Source organism: Caloenas nicobarica, chromosome 6 (genome assembly GCF_036013445.1).
Source record: "Caloenas nicobarica isolate bCalNic1 chromosome 6, bCalNic1.hap1, whole genome shotgun sequence".
Classification (NCBI taxonomy): Eukaryota; Metazoa; Chordata; class Aves; order Columbiformes; family Columbidae; genus Caloenas; species Caloenas nicobarica.
In genome coordinates, this window is record NC_088250.1 from 5,517,831 (window position 1) to 5,528,148 (window position 10,318).

At 48.2% G+C, this 10,318-nt stretch overlaps 1 protein-coding gene across 1 annotated transcript in view; it reads right to left on the reverse strand.

Moving 5' to 3' along the window:
• Window positions 1–4,639, reverse strand: part of PLEKHM3 (pleckstrin homology domain containing M3) — an 86,796-nt gene extending 82,157 nt beyond the window's left edge. The window contains exon 1 of the mRNA XM_065638196.1: window positions 4,485–4,639. The gene's annotated coding sequence lies outside the window, so the exon portion shown is untranslated. The remainder of the gene's footprint in view (window positions 1–4,484) is intronic.
• Between the last annotated feature and the right edge of the window lie 5,679 nt (window positions 4,640–10,318).

The following is a 10,318-nucleotide window of genomic DNA, read 5'->3' on the forward strand; positions in this document are numbered from 1 at the left end:
CACTCATATTCACAGCATTGCGAATCCCATGCGTAGTGCAGCCAGTTCTCTGAGCAGCAACTGGAAGCTGCGCCCCTGCCTGCCTCTCATACTCAATTTGCAGAGGCAGCTGATAACTAGGAATTTCCTAAGGGACAACTGCAGGGAGTGAGCTGCAGCTGGGACACCATCCCTGTGCAAACCATCACATGTTCTTGTATCCTGGCTGCATTTGTTTCCCTCGGCACAAAGCAACTTTCTCCCCAGGTGATTCCAAAACCCCAGGGTACCTACTGCTGTGTACACTGAGTGAGCAACACAGCACAGAAACTCATCTGATTCATCATTTAAATGTCTGGATGAAATTTACAGTGCCTCACAAAGAGGGTAAAACTACAAGTAACTTTTTATATGGAACAAGGGATCACAGTTTCAAAGAGGGTGCCATATGACAGTCAACAGTTGGTTCAACGAGGCCTATATAATTGTCTTTAGATCCCATTTTAAAAGCCGATCTTCAAAAACCTCTTTCTCCAACACATAACTGAGAAATTAATTGCTTTAAATTTTCAGACAATACCAATCTTAAAGTGTCTCACATAAATACCTTCTGACTGATATTCCTGCACAAAACCACTGACAATATTCAGGAAAAGCAAGAAGAAAGGCTTTCTGGTCAGGACTGTTTGGCTATAGGGCCAGGCACTAGAGAGGATAACTGTGAATGTAAGCATAACCATCTCCACGCTGCAAACCCACCTGTTTCCTATAGCCTCATTGCCCTTAAGGATGAAATCAGCTGCCAACATCTATCAGCAAAGAGCTCCCACACCTGTCTGCCAGACCCAGGGAGAGGCAAAGAGTGGGCACAGCTGCAATTAACTTCGTGCCTAATCTCAGTTAACCTAAAAGACAGCAGTGATCTCTTCTAGCCTACAGAAAATAAGAGGAAAAAAAAAGAAACACACAGAGAAAAGATGAAATGAAGAAAGAGGTGAAACCAGGGAAGAAGCAGAATGCCATATTCTGGGAGAGGAAGCAGACCCTTAGCGAGGTAACACGAGTCTCGCTCGGTCAAAGCAGAGATTTTCCCCAGCTGCTGCTCTGACCCAGCGCCTTCAACAACAAAGCTCCCCAAGCATCCTCCCTGCGTGGGGAACGAACATATCACAGCTACAGAACAGCTTATCCAGTGATGAGCTCACAGTAATTAATAATAAACAGTGCTTACAGCGTACATTATCTTTAATTTCAACTGCACTTCGGAAACAGTAATTAAACCACAAGAAACTCTAAGCAGAAAAGCACACAGCGGCCTGCTGCACTGAAACAAAGGGGGCCCAGAGGGTGAGGAGGACCCAGCAGTGGAGGAAGATGGACCACAGAAAGCTTTTATTTTCCAGAGACTTGCTGCTGTACAGCTCTCCCGAGATCTTTATCACTGACTCCTTTGCCTCGCAGCCATCTGACACACATCCCTCCTGGCTGGGGAACAGCACCCAGTAACGAGTGGCTGTATCGCTTCCCGCAGATGAGCAACCACTTGAAATCTCAGTAGCTGGACTGGGACTCTGGAAAGGATGAAGGACGCTTGGCAAGGAAAGGAGCAGAAAGCAAAGCAGAACGACTGGAGGGCAGTTAGCTGATGGTGACACACAGCCCAGGCTGCAGGCCAGCCAAACCCATCGGCGCGTGGGCACCTTCATAGGTTACATCAGACTAAAATCCAGACTACCCCCTTGCGCGTGATGCGGGTGGCTGAGCTGGCAGAGAAGGATGTCAGGCGTTGGGGAACAGAGGCTCCCCTGAGTCCTGGCACTGCCCCCGAGATCAGCTGATGCAAACACCTCAAACCCACACGTCAGCCACAAAATCCACGTGGACAAACGGAATGAAGCAGTGCAGTGATTTGGCCTGTGACATGGATGTGTCATCTTAAACATACCTGTAGTCCCCAATAACCCAAGGGAGGGTGAATGATTTCTATGCATGGGTTCATCTGCTTTGTGTGTACAGGTTTGTCTCAAAGTTGTACAACTTGCATTTTACGCACTGCCCTTGACTACAAGAACTCCTGCCTGTTCTGCCAGGCAGACAGACACCAAAAAACCAGCCTGCAACCCCCTGAGTTCAACACAGAGACAGTCAGGGAACGGGGTATCCGAGAGGGGTGATACAAACCTCCTCCAGTACACGAGGAAAAATGATTGAAGTGGACAGTCAGGAAACAACAACCAACATGACTCATTCTAATATTTCTAATTGTACATGCCACGATGCACCAGCCTGTCCCCTGCTAGGATGTGGGTGAACTTTGTATACGCTAGGTGAGATAATTTTTTTTTTTTTTTTAATAAACATTTCTGGTTAATACAAACTGAAATTTCACAGGCATATTCCTACTCTACACTTTCTAGAACTAAGCTGAAGGGAAAAGACAGCCAGGCCTTAAAAGCTTGACTTTTTTTCTTTTTTTTCTTTTTTTTTTTTTAAGAGATCAGATTTTAAGACATTTTCAGTTTGTTGCTGTGAGTTCTGAACAGAAACAAAAGGCACATTTTGTTCTTGGGGTTGCTGCTCCTCCAGGACTCATTTGCAGAGACTGCTGAAAATCAGGCTGCTGAGCTCTCAACTGTCGTGTGCAGCAATGTCCTGCTGCACCCCAAGGTGGCTGCATTTCGGCAAGGAAGGACCTACTGAAGGGCAGCTGCCAGATGAAGACGTTTATCTCCTTACAACTAGGACTCGGGGACAGAAGGTACTTCGGGACCTTCCTAGATGAAGCACTAGCTGGTATAAATAGCGATATAACAACTGAATCCTTTACCATCTATGCCAGACTACACGATTAATTTTCACTTAGGTCTGCAGGGTAGTTTCTCTGAGGCACACTCCAGCACAGCCCAGTATAACTCCACAGCTGGGAATAACAGCTGCCATTGCCCCAGGAGGCCAGAAGGAGGGTAAGAAACACGGCATTTCCCACAAGAACACGGGAGACATTTCTTCCCGGGATCACGGCACAGCCATAAGAAAATATACTTGACTTTTCAAATCCGTGCAGCACACGGCTTTGATCTGTAACTGTAGAAAACATCTCTCTCTGTGGTGCGCTGGGAGCTCAGCTGGGACAGCAACAAGCCTTTCTACAGGGAGACCTGGATTTCCTGTAACTATTAGTGGTTGAACGCTGACACTGATGGAAACACAGTGTTTAATAACAAACTCATTTCAAACCTCAAACTAAGCTCTACTCTTGCCTTTCAAACAGCCAGGACCACAGTGGTTTGGCACATTTGTTATCAAGGGAAGAGGGGCAGGGGGCGGAAAGGAAGCAACGATCCAAGTAGCGCTGAATTTCGGCAAACTCCCACAGCAACCCAGACCCCCAGGCCCTGGCAGCCCCGCCACAACAGCCGACCCCGCAGGCTGGTTGTAGCCACATGTACCGCTACAGCATCGTGTATCTACTCAGCACAAACGCTCGCTGTTTTCTAAACTGAACTATACCTTTATTACTTTATTATCAGCAAAAGCCCAGTAGAGACCTCAGAACATCTGACGAAATCAAAATGTTAACACGTAACATGACTTCACACTGATAAGGTTCTGCAGTAATGATGTATCTAGCTACTGTAGGCTGACGGGATCCTTCATTCCGCTATGTAGTGCCCTGTTTCACATTTTAGATCTGATTTTTCTTAAATCCCAAATTTAATTCACTAATTTTGAATGAACAAGCCTTGAAAGTGACAAGATAAAAGCTACTGTTGCTTTAAGTGTATGAGCATTGGTCCTACCAAGATTCTGATGCTTTCTTATTCTCAGATACTGCAACTTTTTGTAGTCACTTAGCGGATCACGCAGTACCTACAATTAGATTTGCCTGTAAATCTTTGCAGGATCAGGGCCATAAGTGCATATTTGCAAAAGAGGAAACAGATCAGGAGCAAGTAATGATTCCTTAAACAAACTCAATCTCGACTGTCTTCCCTTATCTCACCTTGCAGCGCCAGCGATGCTCCAGCCAGCAGACGCTCCCACATAACTGATACTCTCCTGTCGCACATATTTGATTCCAGAAGCTACAATTGCCCTAGCTGTGTCTGGGTGTTTGCCGCGTAAAAGCAGCGATATTACCGCAATGTAAGAAGACCACAGCATTATGTCACACTCAGGGCTACTAAAACAGAGTGACGCCTGCACGCTGTGCCTGCACATTCGATTCTACCGATGGGGAGCAGCCCCAATTCCTGCCGAGGTTGTGAGCGGCTCTGGGTGGGGAAACCTCAAGCACAGGCCCTTCCCATGCACACGGGAACGTGTCTTTCCAGACGGGCACATGACTACAGGCGTGTTCGTGCCACGAACACAAACAACAGCCGCGCCCGGCTCCTCGCACCCACCCGCAGGCAGCAGCGCGGCCAGCGCTGCCCCGCAGGGCCCGGGGAACCTCGCTGACCCCCCGGGCCCCGCACCGACCGCAGCGCAAGGGGAGTATTTACCTGCCGCCCGGGGCCGCGCTCTGCCCCTGCTCCGCGGAGCGGCTCCCGGCGCGGAGCGCAGGCCCGGCCCGGCCCCTCCCGCTGCCGGGCGGCGGGGCCGCGTCCGCCGCAAAGCCGGCCCGGCCGCCGCGGGAAACGGCGCCGCGGCAACAAGGTTCCTGCTGCCGGGAGCCCCGGCGCTCGGGGAGGCCCGGGGGGAGGCGGCCGGGGCCCCTGCGGCCGGGAGCGGCTCGGCGGGCTGCGCCTGCCCCCCCGACCTGCCTCTTATTTCCCCTTCAAAAATAGTAACGGAAAAACCTTCGGGTTTTTCACCCCGACAAGGGGTAAAATTGCACCTCTCCATGCTGAGATTCTCAGGGTGCTACCTGACTTCAGGAGAATGCAAAATACTGAACGGGTTTTTAAAAATCCCGGGTGCGAGTACACTTACCGAGGAGTGAGGGCTGCAGGGAGCAGCACAGCCTATTAATTCATATCGCCACAGGGCAGCAAAGTGATACCCAGCAGAACCTGTTACCCAAAGAAAACAAAAAGTTACAAGACCATTACGAATCACTCATTTCATTGGTATGTAGCATGGCATCCCATCCGAAAATACATCTCCTGTAAAAATAACCTTACGGTGAGAGAAACCCGTGTGTGGCTTAGGGATGTACCTGAATTTTGATGGCCCGTGTACGCACACCTATTCTGAGCAGCGCTGCTTATGCATTTAAAATCACGGGCGCTGTGCTGTTTCTCTGACTGCATCCCAGGAGAGCCAGCGGTGCTGTGCTGAGCAGCAGGGCCAAGGTTAGCGCTGAAATGTACCCGCACGAAAATGTGGTGCTGAGCTGAGTCCGTAAGGAAGATTCAAAATCCACAACAAAAGGCAGGTGTTAGGTTAGCTTCCATCAGTAGTTTTTCTTCTCTTCCTCACTCTAGCCATTTAGTGTATACCAACAAATCTGACTGGCACAGTTAACAAAGTTGTGTTCATATGGGTTCTCTCATTTCGGTGACGGCAAGGATGAACGAGAGCCTTTGGCACAAAAAAATACCAGTTTATCTGACTGAAAATTCATTAGTCTTGGCCTTTACAAATCATATATTACTGGAGCATCGTACATTTCAAGTCCTGCTCCTAAAGATGAATGGCTTCTTCACCGGGTAACAGTCAAAGATTGATCTTTTTATTCTAATTCAGTTGTATGCACTGCAATCCCTCAAAGGACAAGGCAGCATAATCACTTGCCACGTTATTCATTGCCATCCAGCCTTTTCTCAAATGGTACCGAGACATTTATCTCTTGGGCTCCTCAGAAGGAAAGAGGCTCTCTAGGACTCCTGGGGTCTGCCAGTGCTTCAGAACTTCACCTCTGCTGACTGTGAACCGTGAGGTCCCTTCCAGGCGCGGCAGACTCACACGGGAGGCACAGGGCACACGGGTCCATCACCTGTGGGGACACGAATGTCAGGGGAGGAGATCAGGTAGGCAGTTCAAAGAGAAGCGTGAAAAACCGTCCTTCCCCCGGTTCTGATTTCACTGCTGAAGATAAATTGCCTGTGTTTAACATTACACTCATAGTTTGCTGGGAAGTGGCCCATGTATTGTTTTCCACCTGTAGTGGAATAGTGATTTCAGGCTGCAGAAGGGCATAGATGCCATTTCTCCTTAGGGGAGAACAGCAGAGAGACCTTGTTCAAGAACAACCAACCTTCTGCTCAAAAAGAGACTCCCAGAGACACTTGGCAGCCATAAATCTGGAGGGACAGTAACCACAGTAACCCAAATTTTCCATTCTGTCTGAGAAGCACTTTATAAACAATTGTCACCATTTTATTGACAGGAGGAGGAGATTCCACCCCCTTTCTAAATTATGTTTTTATATCTGTGCTCTATCACATATCCCTCCTACCACAGCTTAAAACAACTGAATCTGAGAACAGGTGACTCTACATTTTGTTCCTCTAGTCTGGTACAGATTTCTCTTCCTGCAGTCAGTGTGCCAGTGGAAAAGAATAAGTGACCCACCTTATCCCTCAAACGTGCAGGATAACACACTGTAACTCTAAAGAAATATGAACCTTGGAAAATATGTCATTGCAAGTTCTAGATTTTGCAGTTTTCATTGTTTAAGCATATCACCATCCTCCAATATGAAACCACAAGCAGTTTCAAACACAACACACTGGTTATAGACATGGTGGTGGCTTTCCAACAGAATTTTCCACACAGCTTGCCTTCCAGCTTTGTTCCCTTTGCTCAACCACCATCAACATATGGCCCAAAACTGATCAGAGTGCGTAGCCCCAACTGGTGGTTAACTGTAGGACAAATCGTGCCCTATATGTCCACACAATGAGGATGTAAAGGAAGTCATCTTCCTTCTACTTGGAGTGTCTCAGCTGTAAGCTTTTTCTTAGCTTTTAGAGTACGGTTCTGAAAGTCTAGAGAGTTAACATCAAAAGAGGGAGAAAATGGCTCTGTCTGTATCATGGTTTAACCCCAGGCAGCATCCAAGGACCACACGGCCACTCGCTCACCACACAGCCCAACCCCCCGCAGTGGGATGGGGAGAGAATGGAAAAAAACCTCATGGGTTGACATAAAGACAGTTTAATAGGATAGCAAAGAGAATGGAAAAAAACCTCATGGGTTGACATAAAGACAGTTTAATAGGATAGCAAAGGAAGAGATAATAAGAATAATATTAATAATACATAAAATAAATTATATACAAAACAAGTGATGCATAATGCAATTGCTCACCATCCTCTGACCAATGTGCGGCCCACCCCTAAGCAGTGATCACCACCACCCAGCCAACTCCCCGAGTTTATATACTGAGCAGGACACCTACGGTACAGAACATCCCTATGGCCAGTCTGGGTCAGCTGTCCCGGCTGTGCCCCCTCCCAGCTTCTTGTGCACCTACAGCCTTCTGGCTGAAAAGTCCTTGGCTTGGTATAAACATTGTTTAGCAACAACCAAAGCAACAGTGTATTATCAACATTCTTCTCATGCTAAATCCAAACTACTGCACTATACCAGCTACTAGGAAGAAAATTAACTCTATCCCAGGTGGAACCAGGACAATCTGCTTGCCTTGTGGGAGAGTTCGCAGGACCAAGCGCTCTTATTTAGGTCTAAACATTTCTGAGTACTGCAGAATCATCTTCCACAGACCAGATCACAGTAGCATGTATTCCTGAGTTTGACTCCTGTTGATAAGAATCCAATCAACTTCCTCAAACTGGAAAACTCTCCAGAACTCTTTCGGCAAATCCTTCACTGGCATAATATGGAAGAAGCAGTGCCCATTCATTGTGGCCATCGACAGGCTTGGCAGTTCACACCAGCTGAGCACTAGACCCACTGTCTTTCCCTGCAGCCTCTGAAGAAAGGCCCTTTTTTCACACATTTTAATTACTGACTCCCTACATAGAAGCTATTACCTCACAGAAAGGCCTTTAACTGGCACATTCAGCACAAGATGAAACCTTTCTGATAATTGTTCCTTGAGTTCATGTTTGTGAAAATAAATATCATCAGATGATTAAATTAAACACTGCAGCCAGCCCAGCTATACACTATTTTCACTTATCATGTAGAAGGGGAGATCAAAGACAAAGGCTCAGGTAGAGTTATTCCAGCTCCTCCAAGTTTGGTCGACAGCTACCGATTGAACGCACTAATTAGCTTCCTGCTTGGGGTGTGCAGTACAAAATTAACCGTCCCGAAATTGGGTGGTATAGCCATTTTCAGGCTCTGTAGTCAACTGGATGCAGAGGGATGACTGTCACCTCATTTTGTCTGTACAGCAAAGAAGCAGCACAGCCTGATTCTGATTTCGGAGGCTTCTGGGCCTCTGTCCCCTTTGGTGTCTTGGGTGGGTGCAAGAGGAGAGCATGCGCTACCGCAGCGAGGAGCAACGCAGCTCTCCCAGGCTCCCTGGCTCAGGTGCTGCTTAAATAGGAAGATCGTTTCCGAATTGGAGTTTTTGCCCAACGCTTCCCCACTTTGCTTTCGTGGGCCGTGGAGGGCAAGCGAGGGGAGCGAAGCAGCGGGCAGCACCGCCCCGTTCCCAGTGGGAGCCGCTGTCCTCCCGGGGAGCACACACACCCGCACAGCCAGAAGGCTCTGCTATTCTTCTGCTAATGGGATTGGCACCGCTTAAAGCAGTCTGCGAGGGTATTGTCTGCAACCACAGCAAGAGAAACATTATTCAAAGGCCATTCAAGCCCCAAAAGAAGCGGCAGAGCAGAGTAATTATCGGAGACTCTCCATTAACGAGGGCATCTTTGCTTTTTGTCTGTGTTGGTTTAATAAGGGCCGCTAATGGGGCCGGGGGAGGGGCACGCTAATGCTTCTAAACAAACCTCCTTCCCTTCCCCACCGCCGCAGTGTGAGGAGAGCTGCCTTTATGGGCGCTGACAGCCGAGCTGGGAGTTACCATATTGCAGAGTGACCTCCGGGAAAACTTGGTGTGAACCCAGCCGCTTTCAGCCCCATCCCCACCGAGCCGCTGGGAGCATCGTTTGGGTAGCTGTTCTCTTTTTAGCCTTTCCGTATTTCCCGGTACTTCCCAGGCCCTTTTATACATCCCCCTCCCGACCTCTCTCATGTCATCTTGTGACCCTTCGTGGCTGGACACGACGGCACTGAGTGGCAGTAATGAGGGACGACAGTGCAGATTAAGTTCTCGCAGCAAAACCTGGGGCTGCTGTCCATCATCCAGCAGCTGGGACGGGGAGATGCTGCTGGGAAGGCAGGACTGGAGCCGCCTTCCCTCCGCGCACTGCTGGAGAAGGCAGGGTGGGATCCTGCACGGGCCAACATCTCCTGCCTTCTGGTTGTGGGCACTTTTCTGGCGATGGAGAGATGGACTGAGGCAAAAACCAGCATTAAACTCCACTCCGAGGCCCTTCAGAGCCGCTCTCAGCAGCACGCAGCTAAAATTCTTTGAGGGCTCCCAGACTGTCCCCATCTTCAAACACCAGGTGTAAGGGGCCAACTTCTGAGGCAGTTTGCAATATTAAATGGTCAGATGCACGCTGGTCACTTAAACGGTGAAATGTGGACAAGAGGTCTCAGGAGATCTCTGCGTTCAAACAGTGAACTGTAATGACACACACATATAAGAATAATGAACGATATAGCTTTTTTCAACTACAATGTGCAAAGTGGTGTGGATACAAGGTTGAGAAATGCTAGACTCATTTTTAGCCAATGAGGAAACTAAAAAACAATACAAGGAAACGATTCCCCCAAGTTTGTGCAGGTCTTTCACTGAAGTCAAGCCCTGCACATTGAGCTATTCCACCTCACCTTCAAGTGATGCACCCCTAAAGCACAATTGTACCACACAACTGGCCCATGGACTGCAGAGACACAGCAGTGCCAGTGTACCTGTGTGTGTGCACGCCAGCAGGCTCAGGAACTGCACTTGACAGCCATCCACTGTCAGTGCTGCCTTTTTGTTATGAGAAATGGTTTTAATCAGCTGAGGTATGGAATGACAAACTTCTTTGTACAGGCACCTACCCAGCCCTTTCCACTTCAGCGAATGTCCTGGTGCTAAAGGTTTATCACAAGCAGAGGAAGAAAGTTATGGGTAAATCCCTCACTGCTTAAACTATAAGACTTGGGTTTGAAGAAATGGACTCCACACAGGATTTCACCCTTGTTTCCTGAGGGCTTGGTAGTTTTGAAATTTTCATGATTTTGGCCTTTTCCTTTTAACATTTCACCAGTAAACGCATGTCTTGTAACAAAAGAAACTTTTCATAGATACTTCCCTGACTCATCTCTATAGAATCAAAGCATCTCAGGACAACCTTGCAAGTCAAAC